We start from the raw sequence: 14,867 nt of genomic DNA, 5'->3' as shown, positions 1-14,867 counted from the left end.
TAATAATTGATTTGAGATTAATCCCTTATAAACGATACCGTTGTTGTAACACCTTTTAAGTTTAATAATAGTTTTATTTAACTTGAATTTTGTTTCACTTTTTTATTCCGCATTTTATTCGATTAAACGGTATTATTTGTATTCAACCCCCCTTCTACAAATATATTGAGACCTAACAATTGGTATCAGAGCCTTCTGATTAACGAACAAATCAAGATCCTAGACTTTTGTTATTCTTTCACTCCTTGAATTTTTATTTACTCAAAAAAATTCGTAATGACTACACAAAAAGTTGGAACCATTAAAATTCCACTATTCGATAAAAAAAATTATGTTATGTGGAAGAAGAAGATGCTATTGTTTTTACAAGTTGCAAATTCCAAATATCTGGAAGTGTTAAAGAAGGGTCCAAAAATTCTGATGGTTTTTAAACCAGAGGTAATAGAAAATGATGTGGTGATTACCAAAGCAAGAACTTATGTGAAAGATCCTGAGGATTTTTCTCCTGCTGAAAAAGAAGAAGCCTCCATGGATGCTAGCCTTCAATTAATTTTAGTAGATTCCCTTGATCCCTTGATGAATAGACATGTGATGAACTGTAAAGATTCCAAACACATCTGGGAAACTATTGAGGTTATTAATAAAGGCACAGAGGAAGTTAGGGAGAACAAGTTAGAAATCCTAACCTCTGAGTATGAATACTTTAAATCCAATCCAGGAGAAGGAATCACTGAAGTGTTTGAGAGGTACAATGCATTGATCAACAACCTGAACATTAATGGTAAATACTATTCCATCAGGGAGGTCAACAAAAAGTTCCTTTTAACACTACCAACTCATCTCGAACATAGAATCACTGCCATAAGAGAAGTAAGAGATCTGAGTGAGATTTCTTTGGAAAGGCTCTATGGTGTGTTAAAGACTTATGAGTTAGAGCAGATTCAGCAGAAGGAAGTTTACGGGAAAGGAAGAGTGGTCAGCACGTCTACTGCTCTAGTAGCTGATGAACAATAACAACAACCACAATATCAACAACAATCTCAACAGTCAGAAAAATGGTATAGTCTTCCAAGGTTGAAGAAAATGTGATAGTAGCAGAATTTGATCCTCCTACTACAAATCAATCTGGAGATGATTTTTATTCCTTGGAAGAACTGGAGCAATTGGAGGATGAGTCAATGGCCCTGATTGTCAAGAGATTCTCCAATGTCAGATTCAAGAGGAATCCCAAGTTCAAGTACAAGTCCAACTACAACAGGTTCCAGAAAGGTGGATCTTCATCCTCTAACACCAGAAGTGGTGGGTACAAAATAGGGATGGTTGATCGAAGTACCATTCGATGCTTCAACTGCAATGAGTTGGGACACTTTGCCATAGAATGCAGGAAGCCAAAACAAGTTAGGAAGAACTCTTACGATTCTAATCAAAAGAGTAAATCTGAAAGGGCTTACCTGGCAAAGGGAAGAAGCTGGGATGATACTAACAGTGAATGTTAGATATATTTGATAATGTCATAGCTAATATAATTTATGTTTAGATTTCAGATCTTACTTAACTGGACAAATCAGTACTTAACTGTTGATCAGTACTTATACTGGAAGTCAGGACTTAAGGATATCAGTACTTATATTATCAGGAGATAATCATCAGAAGTTAGATATCAGAACTTAAGTGCTGAAGGACGATCAGATAAGGAAAGTAGCTGATTAAAGGAAAGAAGATCGAGATAAACATAAGAAGAGATATGCATGAAAAAGGAGTTCCGTGAAGAATGGAATACTTGGAAGAAAAGATATCTGATTGATATATTTTAGGAAGCAGAATTATATTCCATATCAATTAGCGATTATCTTGTAACTGTGTAGTATATAAACACAGACATAGGGTTTACACTATAAGTGTTATCATATTCGAGAAGATTATTTATTGTAACCCTAGCAGCTCTCGTGATATTTTCTTCATCACTGAGAGGTAACAGTTCCATACTGTAACAGAGTTTATTGTTTCAATAAAGTTTGTTTTCTGTTACTTAATATATTAAAGTTCGATTTGATTGTATTATACACTGTATTAACCCCCTCTACAGTATGTGTGACCTAACAAGTGGTATCAGAGCCAATCTGTTAACACACATACAGTTAAAGATCCAAACACAATCATGTCTGACACAGAAACTCTAACTAAGCCTACCAAAACTGAAGAACCTCCAAAGACACAAATTAAAAGTCGGTATGAGACTATCAGAGTTCCCATACTGAGACCATCTGAATATCCCATATGGAAGGTAAGGATGACCATGTTCCTGGAAGCAACAGATCCTGAATACCTTGATAGAATCAAGGAAGGGCCTCACAAACCAACCAAGCTCGCTGTTGCAGTTGCAGGTGAAGCAGCAAAGACCGTACCAAAGGAGAAGAGTGATTATACTGCTGAAGATATAGCATCAATTGCTAAGGATGCTAAGGTACGACACTTACTGCATAGTGCCATTGATAATGTAATGTCAAACAGGGTAATCAACTGCAAGACTGCTAAGGAGATATGGGATGCTCTGGAAACAAGGTGTCAGGGAACAGACACAATTAAGAAGAACAGGAAGACAATACTCACTCAAGAGTATGAACATTTTGACTCAAAGACCAATGAGTCATTGAATGATTTATATGATAGATTTGTCAAACTTTTGAATGATTTGTCATTGGTTGATAAAGAGTATGATCTTGAAGATTCAAACCTTAAATTCCTATTAGCTCTTCCTGAATGCTGGGATTTGAAAGCAACGACAATAAGAGACAACTACAATCTTGATGAAACAAGTCTTGATGAAATCTATTGCTTAAGACTCATGAACTTGAGATGGAACAAAGAAGCAAGAGGAAAGGAGGAAAGTCAAGGACAGTTACTCTTAAGGCTGAAGAAGAATCCCCCAAAGCAGCTTCCTCAAGGAAAGACAAGGGTAAAGCTCTTTTCATAAAGTCTGAAACTGAGTCATCAAGTTCTGAAAGTAATGATGACTCGGATTCTGAAAGCTTGCCTGAGACTGATGCTGATGAGGAGATGATGAAGCTGTGTGCTCTTATGCTGAAAGGAATCACAAAGATTGCATACAGGAAGTTCAGGAAGGGAAAGAAGTTTTCCAGGAAAGACATAAGTTCTGATAAGAAGAATTTCAGAAGATCTGAAGGCAGAGGAGGAAAGTCTGACAGAGGAGATTATACCAATGTTAAATGCTATAACTGTGGTGAGAAAGGCCACATATCTCCTGATTACAAGAAGGCAAAGGGTGACAAAGGCAAGGCTCTTGTCACAAAGTAGAAAAGCTGGACAGACACCTCAGACTCTAAAAGTGAGGAAAACTATGCATTGATGGCAAATGCTGATAAAGAAAGTGATGAGAGCAGTTCTGAAGCTGCTGAAACAAAGATACCTCAGACTACTTATGCTTTTCATACTGATGATATTAATGAGTTGAGAAGATATCTTAAAACCATGTTTGTTAGTTATAGAAATCAAACTTTAACATGTGAAAGATTAACTTCTGAAAATCTTGCTTTTAAGAAAAGAAATGATTTCTTAGAAAAAGAGTTAGTCATGTTCCATCAAACTCAAAAGGATAGAGATGATGCTTTTTATGTTAGGGATGAAGTGTTAAAAATGAATGAATCTCTAAAAACTGAGTTAGAAAAGGAAAGAGAGATTATCAGGACTTGGACTAACTCTGGCAAAACAATTCAAAATTTGCTAAGTAGTGGAAACTGGAAAGAGGGCTTAGGTTATGGAGAAGATAACAATGATAAAGGAACTGAAGAAATTAAGCATGTTGTTAAGCAAAAGCCAAAGTTAAAACCTGTTAAGTTTGTAACTGTAAAGTCTAAAAATGAGAAATCAGAAGTTAAAGAGGAATTAACTTCTGACAAACTAAAACAGGAAAAGACAGCTGAAGTGAACATAGGCTTAATGACAAAGAAGCAGCTTAAGCATAAGCTGAAAGATGTTAAGAATGCAAACAAGGTAAAATCACCTAGGAAAAATAGGAATGGAAAGGAAGGTGTGAATAAAAGCAATGATTATAAACCTGTTCCTGATGCTCCTAGGAAAATATGTCATAACTGTGGAAGTTCTAACCATCTGGCTTCTTTTTGTAGGACGAATAAAAATATTAACTCCTTACCTTCCAAATCAGGAGTTAAGAGTCAGTCTGTTAGATACAAACCACAGAATCCTTGTTTTCATTGTGGTAGTTTATGGCATTCCATTTATACTTGTAAGGAATATCATAGTTTGTACTATGATTATTATCAAATAAAACCTTCTTTGAAGAAAGTTTCCATTGTTTCTTCTAATGTAAATTCTGATTCAAAGTCTGAAAGTATAAGTTCTGATAAGAAAAATGTTAACATAAACTCTGATGCTAAATCCGCTGCAAATGTTAACAAACTTAATAAGGCCAAAGGATCCAAGCAAGTTTGGGTCCTTAAAACTAATAATTAGTGGTCTTTGTGATTGCAGGGCAACAGGAAAAATATTCTAGTTCTGGACAGTGGATGTTCAGGACATATGACTGGAAATAAGGCCCTACTATCAGACTTTGTGGAGAAAGCTGACCCAAATGTTTCTTATGGAGATGGCAACATTGGAAAAACATTGGGATATGGCAATATCAATCTTGGAAATGTCATAATTAAAGAAGTAGCTCTGGTCTCAGGACTTAAACACAATCTACTGAGTATAAGTCAAATCTGTGACAGAGGTTATCACGTTGATTTCTTTGAAGAACACTGTGAAATTGTGAGTAAATCTAAAGGCAAAGTTATTCTGAAAGGATACAGGCGTGGTAACATTTATGAAGCTAAGCTTTCAATAAGTACTGATGGTTCTGCAATCTGTCTGATGAGTAGAGCATCAATTGAAGAAAGCTGGAATTGGCACAAGAAACTCTCTCATTTAAATTTCAACAATATAAATGAACTGGTCAAGAAAAATCTTGTGAGAGGACTGCCAAAGTCAGTATTTGCTCCTGATGGCCTTTGTGATTCCTGTCAGAAGGCCAAACAAAGAAAATCTTCATTCAAGAGCAAGACTGAATCATCAATTCTTGAGCCTTATCATCTACTACATGTTTGTGGCACCCTCCAAACCCGGGTCAGAAGTTTGGGGTCCACACAAACACCTTAACTATAACCTGCTTATAACAATAATAAAGATAATAATAATATATGCAATGACCCTACTTACCAATCACCACGGACCGCAACAGGTTAAAGTATGCACACAAGCCAAACACACTAATATATTACAAACCGTTCAAATCCCAACTATTTTAAATTCAAACTGAGTATTAAACATTATTACAAACTTTTACAAATTTAATTTATCCCAAAAGAAGCCTACTAGCTCAGCTTTCTCAACCTGAACCCTTAGCTCTCGCGCTGGACTGGGGATCCTCTTTACCAACTGGTTCATTTTTAACTGGAAAGAATATAAACAACATCGCACAAATGAGCTAACTAGCTCAGCAAGTCACAATGACAAAACTGAGAATAATAATCATCAGGTGAATATGTTTATGATATCAAGTGAATAATGGATTATGATTTAGAATTGGATATTATACTTTTAATTTAAAAACCAAGGTTAGGCTGCTGATCAGTCACGCACTAACCTCGAGCAAGGCACACATCATTGCTCTAACTAGTGGATCCAAGGCACACATTGGCCTAACTTGACCATTATATGGTCTGACCACGAATCTGGTCCACAATTTTATAAAAACAATCCAATTCTAACATAATAACAGAATATGCAATAATAAACAATAATCGAAATCATTAACAACAATAAATGTTTAACAATGAAAGGGTTTAAATCCTTGTAAGGATCAACAAGGTACTTTTAAAGCTTGAATGCTGGGTAATGAAAGAATTGGATAACAAAGGAAACAACGTTTCAGGGTTTCAAGGATTTGGTCTTTCAAAGCATAAGATATCATGGGTTGAGTATATAATAATTCAGTTCAGTGTCTGGTATTTAGTTTGTATGTATTTGTGGAGTAGTATCGTAGATTTGTGGTTCTTGTTTGGGTATACAATAATCAATGGATCAGAAAGAATATGGTTCATAGCTCAAGAACAATAACTGAAATCAGGATTTAGGTTTCCGTGCTTCAAAGCACTTGCAATGTCAACAAGACTATCAAGAATTACAATATCTCGAGAGAGTTCAGATCACTTGCCTGATATTAGCTTATTATCCTGCACTTGCTTTCAATCACAATCGTCTTACTCCTCAACTACCTGTTTCCCTTTCCTACGCTTTGCCTCTTCTGCTCACATATCATAAGCATCTATCAATCATCAACTCACAGGATTCTATTCAACACATACTTCTATCTACCCTTCGTTTTACCCAAATCCGATTAACGGATTGAAATCTATGCAATAACCAAGTAAACACCGAATATATAGACCGATAGTCAAACAACAGGTCACGTATAACACATAATACATCACGTAATCAATGACATATCATCTATAAAGAAGTCTCGGGTCATAAATATGCTTTCGGGTATTTAAAATGATTTTTAAAACATTTTTCGGAATTAAAACGGGTCGTTGGATCAATTTTGGAATAATAAACAGGGTTCGGTTGGCCAATTCTGGCTCCGAAACAATTTTAGAATAATTATCGAGCCTTGGAAATAATTTAGAATAATATTTTAAAGCTCGAAACTATTTTTCGGAATTTTTAAATCATTTTTAAATAATTAAATCTAATTAAATAATTAATTAAAAATCAATTAATAATTAATTAAATCAATTAATCAATTAATTTTCAAATTGATTGACTAATTAATCAATTAAAAATTAACTGAAATTAATTAACTAATTAATTCAGATTTATTTGTGAATAAAAAAATAATTTTTTGAATTAAAATAATAATTTTTAGAATTTTCAGAAATTAAAAATGAATTTTTATAATAAAAATAAATAAGAAATATGATTTTTAAACATTTTATAAACAGGAATCCTAAATTTGCAAAGTCTGGAAACCTTAGGGACCTAACTGCATCGTTTTCAAAAGTTGGGGTACCAAATTGTAATTTTCCAGCTCTTCGCCGGAAAACAGTCGGGTTCGCCGGAGAACACGTTCCCGGCGTCCTCACCCTACCAAAACCTCCAGATCACATCTACACAACATTAGGAACACTACCATGCAATCAATTCATCCTAACAATCCCTGAGTTGGCCGGAATTTGGCCGTGAAGTTTTCTAGTTTCCGGCGAACATCGGAAAACTTCAAAACACAACTCCCTTCTCTACAGACCTCGTTGGTTCATGAAACTTATACGACTAGATTGCAAATTTCACAGAGAACACAACCCACTATAACACATCATCAATCTATCACAGAATAAGAAATCCCCAAATTTCAATTAAGAACATTCATACGGGTTATAAACCCTAATTTTGAAATTCGAAAATCAAACTCAAATTTGAACATGTTATTGAACTCCAAATCAGACATATGACATATGAAAATCATCTGGAAAACAAGCTCTACAACATGCAATCATCAAATCATACAAACAATCATCCGAACAAAAATTCATATTTTTAATAAAATAAATTCGAAAATAAATAAATTTTTAGAAAAATAACCTTGATTTCTGCAGTGAAACAAAGCTCAGAATCTGATAGAACACTTCAAATCCTTCGTTTTGGTTACTCAAGCTTTGAAAACAGAGATCGGTAACGCCTTCGTTTTGCTGTTTGATTCTTAGAACAGTTTATGTAATTAGGATTTTTCTCTGAAAATTATATAATTAACTATCTGCAAAGATTTTGATACGAAATAAAATACGGTAAAAGGCTATTTATAATTACGGAAAATTTGTATACCGTTGGATCATTCCGGATATAAAACGGTACGTTTATTTGTAAAAACTGATCCAAACGGTATCAGTTTTCGGGATAATTATCCAAATCAGTACAATTTGTACTGCGGTCTTGGTCTCAGCGCCTGGTTACACGTATTACGAAGTGATAATTGGGATAGTTTAATAAAAAGCTCCCGTTTATCGAGAATACGGGTTTTATTGATTTACCGAAACGAATATTGTATCGAAAATGTTGCGCCGGGACCCGCGCAGGAGAAACCGTACGCCGGATCGAAAAAGTCGAAACATGGAAAATGCGCGGAATATTACAATTAGGTTAGGAAGGAGTTCTCGGAAGAGTTTCGGGTTCCAAAAACGTAACAACGGTTGACGTCGGTTGGTTCCCGTTTTTATAAAATAGATTATAATTACCCGGAAAAAGATTTTAGAAATTTCATATGATTCTTATAAATCCATAAATCAACATAAAAATAATTAGGAAGATATAACAATTATCTATATTTTATTTTGGACATATAAAAATTAAAATACTCAATTAATTTTATTTTTGAATATTCAAGTACAGATAACACTTAACAATTAACTCACAGAATAGATACTGGGCACACATAATAATATCAAAAATAATTACACGATATATCCGGGATATTACATCCTTCCCCCCTTAAAAGGATTCTGTCCTCAGAATCTCCTAAAAAAACAAATGAGGGTACTTTTCTCTCATATCACTTTCTAATTCCCAGGTTGACTCTTCAACCTTTGGGTTTCTCCACAATACTCTTACTAACTTTACCACTTTATTTCTCAATACTTTCTCTCTTGCCTCTAGAATCTCTATCGGACTCTCTACATATGATAAATCTGCCTGAAGCTCTATTGGCTCATATTCTATTACATGCCTGGAGTCTGGATTATATTTCTTGAGCATCGATACATGAAAAACATTGTGAATGTGCTCCATGTACGGAGGTAACGCCAATTCGTAAGCTACTTTGCCAACGCGCTTTAGGATCTCAAAAGGTCCGACATATCTTGGGCTTAGCTTCCCTTTCTTTCCAAACCTCGTTAGTCCTTTCCATGGTGATACTTTCAGTAATACCAAGCTTCCTTCTTCAAATTCCATGTCTTTCCTTGATTGGTCTGCATATTTCCTCTGACGATTTTGAGCGGCTATTAATCTTTTCTGGATAAGTTCAACAACTTCCTTTGTCTGCTGTACCAGTTCAGGTCCAAGTATCTTGCGTTCTCCTACTTCGTCCCAATATATTGGAGATCTACATTTGCGTCCATAAAGGGCTTCATAGGGTGGCATTCCAATGCTGGCATGATAACTGTTGTTGTAAGCAAACTCTACCAGAGGTAAATGTTCATCCCAACTTCCTTTGAAATCAATCGCACAAACACGTAACATATCCTCGATTGTCTGGATCGTTCTTTCACTTTGGCCATCCGTTTGGGGGTGATAAGCTGTACTCATATTCAGTCTTGTTCCCAAACATTCTTGAAAACTCTTCCAGAATCTTGAATTAAACCTTGGATCTCGATCATATACGATAGATACTGGAACTCCATGACGAACTACAATTTCTTTTAGGTACATATGGACCAACTTGTCGAGCAAAAATCTTTCATTTATAGGCAGAAAATGAGCTGACTTGGTAAGTCTATCCACTATAACCCAAATGGCATCATGATTAGCCCTTGTCCTTGGTAATCCAACTATGAAATCCATGGTAATATGTTCCCACTTCCACTCTGGAATCTCCAATGGCTGTAGCAATCCGCTTGGTCTTTGATGCTCTGCTTTAACTCTCTGACAGGTATAACATTTGCTAATCCATTCCGCAATTTCCCTCTTTATATCTGGCCACCAATAATTCTTCTTTAAATCTCTGTACATTTTGGTACTCCCTGGATGGATGGAATATCTTGAACTATGTGCTTCTTGTAAAATTTCATTCTTTAACTTCGTCACTGGTGGAATCCAGATTCTAGATGAAAATCTCAAAATGCCTTGATCATCCTTCTGCGTGCATAATTCTTCACCTACCAAACAATTTATATCTTGATCCATTACATCTTTCTGACATTTCTTTATTTTCTCCAACAACTCCGGCTGGAAAGTCATACTGTACACTTTCGCTTCCTCAGGTTCGCAAACTCTAATCTCTAATTCCAATTTTTGAAATTCCTTATATATATCCTCAGGTACTGATAACTCATTTAACTTTTCCTTCCGACTTAACGCGTCTGCCACCACGTTCGCTTTACCGGGATGATAATTAATCGAGCAATCATAATCCTTGACCAATTCTAACCATCTTCTTTGCCTCATATTAAGTTCCTTCTGGGTAAATATATATTTCAAACTTTTGTGATCCGTGAAAATCTCACACTTTTCTCCATACAAATAATGTCTCCAAATCTTCAAAGCAAAAACTATAGCTGCTAGCTCCAAGTCTTGAGTAGGATACTTTTGTTCGTGTGGTTTCAATTGTCTTGACGCATACGCAATCATCTTTTCGTGCTGCATTAAAACACATCCTAATCCTTTGTAAGAAGCATCGCTATAAATTACGAAATTCCCTTGATCGTCTGGAAGTGACAAAACAGGTGTTGTGATTAATCTCCGCTTCAATTCCTGAAAACTTTCTTCGCACTTTTCATTCCATATAAACTTTTCATTCTTTCATGTAAGCTTGGTCAATGGTGTTGCAATTCTTGAGAAATTCTGAACGAATCGTCGATAATATCCTGCCAATCCCAAGAAACTTCTTACCTCGGTGGGGGTTCTCGGTCTTTCCCAATTCGTAATTGCCTCGATCTTTGCTAAGTCCACTTTGATCCCTTCGTTACTGACTATGTGTCCTAAGAACTGAACTTCCTGTAGCCAAAACTCACACTTCGACAATTTAGCATATAACTTCTTTTTCCTTAAAATCTCCAAAGCCGTTCTAACATGTTCCGCATGATCCTCTTCCGTCTTTGAATAGATTAAAATATCGTCTATAAACACAATAACAAACTTATCCAAATACTCTTTGAAAATTCTATTCATCAGGTCCATAAACGCTGCTGGGGCGTTGGTCAATCCAAAAGACATCACTAAAAACTCGTAATGCCCATACCTTGTTCTGAAAGCTGTCTTTGGTATATCTTCTGGTTTGATCTTTAGTTGATGATATCCCGATCTTAAATCGATTTTGGAGAAATACTTGGCTCCCTTCAATTGGTCAAACAAATCATCAATTCTGGGTAACGGATACTTATTCTTGATCGTCAACTTGTTGAGCTCCCTATAGTCGATGCACAGTCTCATGCTTCCATCCTTCTTCTTGACAAATAATACCGGTACACCCCACGGGGATACGCTGGGTCTAATTACTCATTTCTCTAACAGCTCTTGCAATTGCTTTGCTAACTCTTTCATCTCAACGGGCGCCATTCTATACGGGGCCTTGGATACTGGTTCTGTTCCAGGTGCTAAGTCGATCGCAAATTCAATTTCTCTATCTGGAGGAAGTCCTGGTAACTCGTCGGGAAATATGTCTGGAAATTCATTCACTACTGGAATATCTTCAAGTTTTGCTGGCTCCTGACTTCTGTCAATCACGTATGCTACGAAATGCTCGCATCCTTGCCGTAGTAATTTCTTGGCTTGAATCATTGTTAAGAACTTCTTTACCTGCTTCTGTCCCTGGAACGTTACTATTCTTTCGTCTGGCGTTTTCACCATTACTTTCTTATTTCGACAATCTATCTGAGCATCATGCTTAGATAACCAATCCATCCATAATATCACATCAAATTCTCCTAACTTAAATGGTATCAAATCTACACAAAACTTACTACCAAAAATCTCAACCTCACAATTCTCACAAACTTGATTCACAGCTACACGTTCTTGATTTGCTAACTCCACAGTCATTATTTCATTTAAGCACTCAACTGGAAAATTTAATTTACTAACAAAATCTTGTGAAACAAACGATCGAGTTGCTCCCGAATCTATTAACACTTTGGCACATAAAGAGTTCATATTAAGCGTACCTGCCACGACATCTGTATCGTGGATCGCATCCTTCACCGATATGTCAAAAACTCTAGCCCTCGGAGTCTCATTCACTGTTGGGGTAGATCCCATAATTCTCAATGCATTACTGACTGGGGCTGGTGTCTTGCAATCCCTGGCCATATATCCTGGCTTTCCATATTTGAAGCATGTAAATCCAATGACTGGAACCTTCACTGCTGGATTCCGGATAGGCTGATCCTTATTTGCTGGTTGATTTCGGCACTCCCTTGAATAGTGCCCTTTCTGGTTGCATTTAAAACATACCACATTCAACTTGTTACAAACTCCTCCATGCTTCTTTCCACAAACTTGACAATCTGGAAAAGTTAATCTCAACTGATTCGGCTGATTCACATTAGCTGGACGATTGCCCTGGCCTCCGTCTCCTGCATTTTGTCTCCTGAAATTAAAATTTCTCCCTGGCTGAAACTTGCCCTTCTTAAAATTTTGAAACTTCCCTGTTTGTGACTGACCCTCACTTCCCTCAACTTTCCTTTTCTTGCTTTCCTTATCTTTCTGGAACCACTACACCATAAATGACCTATCACAACCCTCTTTTGACAAATGTTAGCTAAATATGTTACCTTAGGTATGCTACTTATGAGCTAATATAACATTGTATTTTTTATGTTAGCTTAGCCAACAACTTGGTGTTGCATTAGTTACAAAGTGTTACAAACATGGATAAATGTTACCTTAGAGTATTAAAAAGAAAAATATAATACTATTTTAAGATTAAATATTAATTTTACAAGAATTTGAGGTGATACACGAATTAACTTTAATAAAGAAGATACATGATGATTTGCATATTTACTCCATAAATAAAATTAAAAACGGAATTTTATAATACTAATTAAATTCCCAATTTAAAGATATCTTAATAAAAATAAATATAGTAAAATCTACCTCCACTATCAATATGAATATTTATAGATATTTTTTTAAAATAAAAATATTAAATTCTAAATCTATGATATAAAAGTAAAAATTTACATAAACACAATTATTTATTTACTGAAAAATAAATAAATACTCATTTATTACCATTTCCATACGTAACTACATGGAATGGAATACATAAAAAATTTTAAACACGGCGCCCAATTTGTTTTATATGAGCGGCTAATTTTTAGGTAAAAGCCGCCCAATTTTTCAGCCCATTTCAAGTTTTTCAACCCACAGAATCTCCTTCTCACTCAAATTGTTCACTCGTTACCCTCTCTCTAGCTGGTAACAAGATGCTCTCTCTATTCTCTTCTTATGTTCTCATTTTTTTTTCAATTCTCTTGTTTATCTCATTCTGATTCTCTTCTTTTTTGGGTCTTTTCCTTCCTCATTCATACTTTCATTCAAATGGGTTGAAATGAGTTTTCCAATTAGAGATTCATTTGTCTCTCTAGTTCTCACCCCGGCTTCAAATGGGTTCTTCAACTAGAAATTCAATTCGCTTCTTCAAGTCTCGTATTTTGGTTTTCTCGGTTTCTGCGGATTCAGATCTTTTCGAGTAAATTGGGGGTTCTTGATTTTGAGTTCTCACTTAGGTATTTATTTATTTAAATTTCAATTAATCAGTTTCTTATTTTTTATGTAGGTAAAAGATAAGCTAAAAAAGTCCATGATTGCTGAAAATGAATTGGGGTTCTCACTTTGATTTAAGGTAAGTTTCTCGTTTATTTTTCTCTGAGCATTGTAACGTGGTTTCTATGAGCGAGATATATATGGATATGTTTAATTTATTTTTAATATCAATTTGATTTGATTTTATTGATGGGTATTTTACACCATCATTCCCTCCTTCCTCATGTTCCATCAGGGACATCTTTTTTGAAGAAAGTGATTCCTGATCAGAAATCCAAAGATTTGCATCAGCTTCCAGGTTCAGGATAGAGTTCATTTGGCCAAGCTGTGCTGAACGGTAAGTTTGTCAATCCAATATAGGCTGCCAATAATTTGGATATTTATGAAGTTTGATTTTGTTTTCATACTAATTTTTAATCCTCTGATTCTCTACACTTTGTTTTACTAATTAACTTTTGTATGTCCTTTTCTCTTTAAACTCTTGTTATCGGAACTTTCTTCAACCAAATGAATGCTTCTTTGCTTTAAGGCTTATTCACCCTTGCTATAGACGGATGCATCTTGCAGTAAATCTTGATATTGCATATGTAGTAAATCATATTGTCCTCAGGTTCCATTCTTTAAATTCCTATTTTTAAGGATAGTATCGGTGTGCCCAATTATATACATCTCTGTGCTAAATTCTTATTTAAGCATCTCACATCTTAAAGTCTTGGGTGCCAAACATTGTTTTAATAATTTAATGTCATTTTATGTCTTGTAGCTGTAGGTATTAATATTTTGTGTGGAGTTGGTATACTTTCTACACCTTATGCAGTCCAACAAGGATTCTATACATCTTAGAATTAATGTTTTTCGACATGGCTGATTCTACCTTCTCCCAATGCATCCGTATACCACAGTTTGTACATATGCCAGTTAGTTTTAAATATTTCCCATGAGCAATAATTTATTTCAGGTTGACATCCCAGTCGAAGTAAGTACCTCAGATTGTACATCATTAAACTAACATACGTGGAAAGAGTGACAAAAGAGGTGTTACTTCTAAAATGATGACGGGATTGAGTTAGTACAGATAGCTACACGATGTTTACAATATGAGGCTCGAGATAGGCCAAGTGCTAAATCTCTTGTCACTGATCTCGCTTCTCTATCAAAAGAAACAGAGGTCTAACTCAATCACAGCTCAACTATTTGAGTATTATGCAACAGTGTCTGATACAGAGTTCCTGACAGGTTGCGTCTTATATTTTGCTCAGCTTGATAATGCTCCTATGAAGAAGGTATATATTGTTGATCTATATTAGTGTTTT

General features: G+C 35.3%; 1 long non-coding RNA gene across 1 annotated transcript; it reads left to right on the top strand.

The window, feature by feature from the left end:
- Positions 1-13,172: 13,172 nt before the first annotated feature.
- LOC141717207 (uncharacterized) lies at positions 13,173-14,581 on the top strand. Its single transcript, XR_012573556.1, has 4 exons — positions 13,173-13,480; positions 13,568-13,633; positions 13,790-13,891; positions 14,513-14,581. It is a non-coding gene; the product is annotated as an uncharacterized LOC141717207 (long non-coding RNA).
- Positions 14,582-14,867: the final 286 nt, after the last annotated feature.

The sequence above is a fragment of the Apium graveolens genome, chromosome 4 (genome assembly GCF_009905375.1).
Source record: "Apium graveolens cultivar Ventura chromosome 4, ASM990537v1, whole genome shotgun sequence".
Classification (NCBI taxonomy): Eukaryota; Viridiplantae; Streptophyta; class Magnoliopsida; order Apiales; family Apiaceae; genus Apium; species Apium graveolens.
Note: the sequence above shows the minus strand (reverse complement) of the source record. Positions and strands in the feature narration are given on the sequence as shown.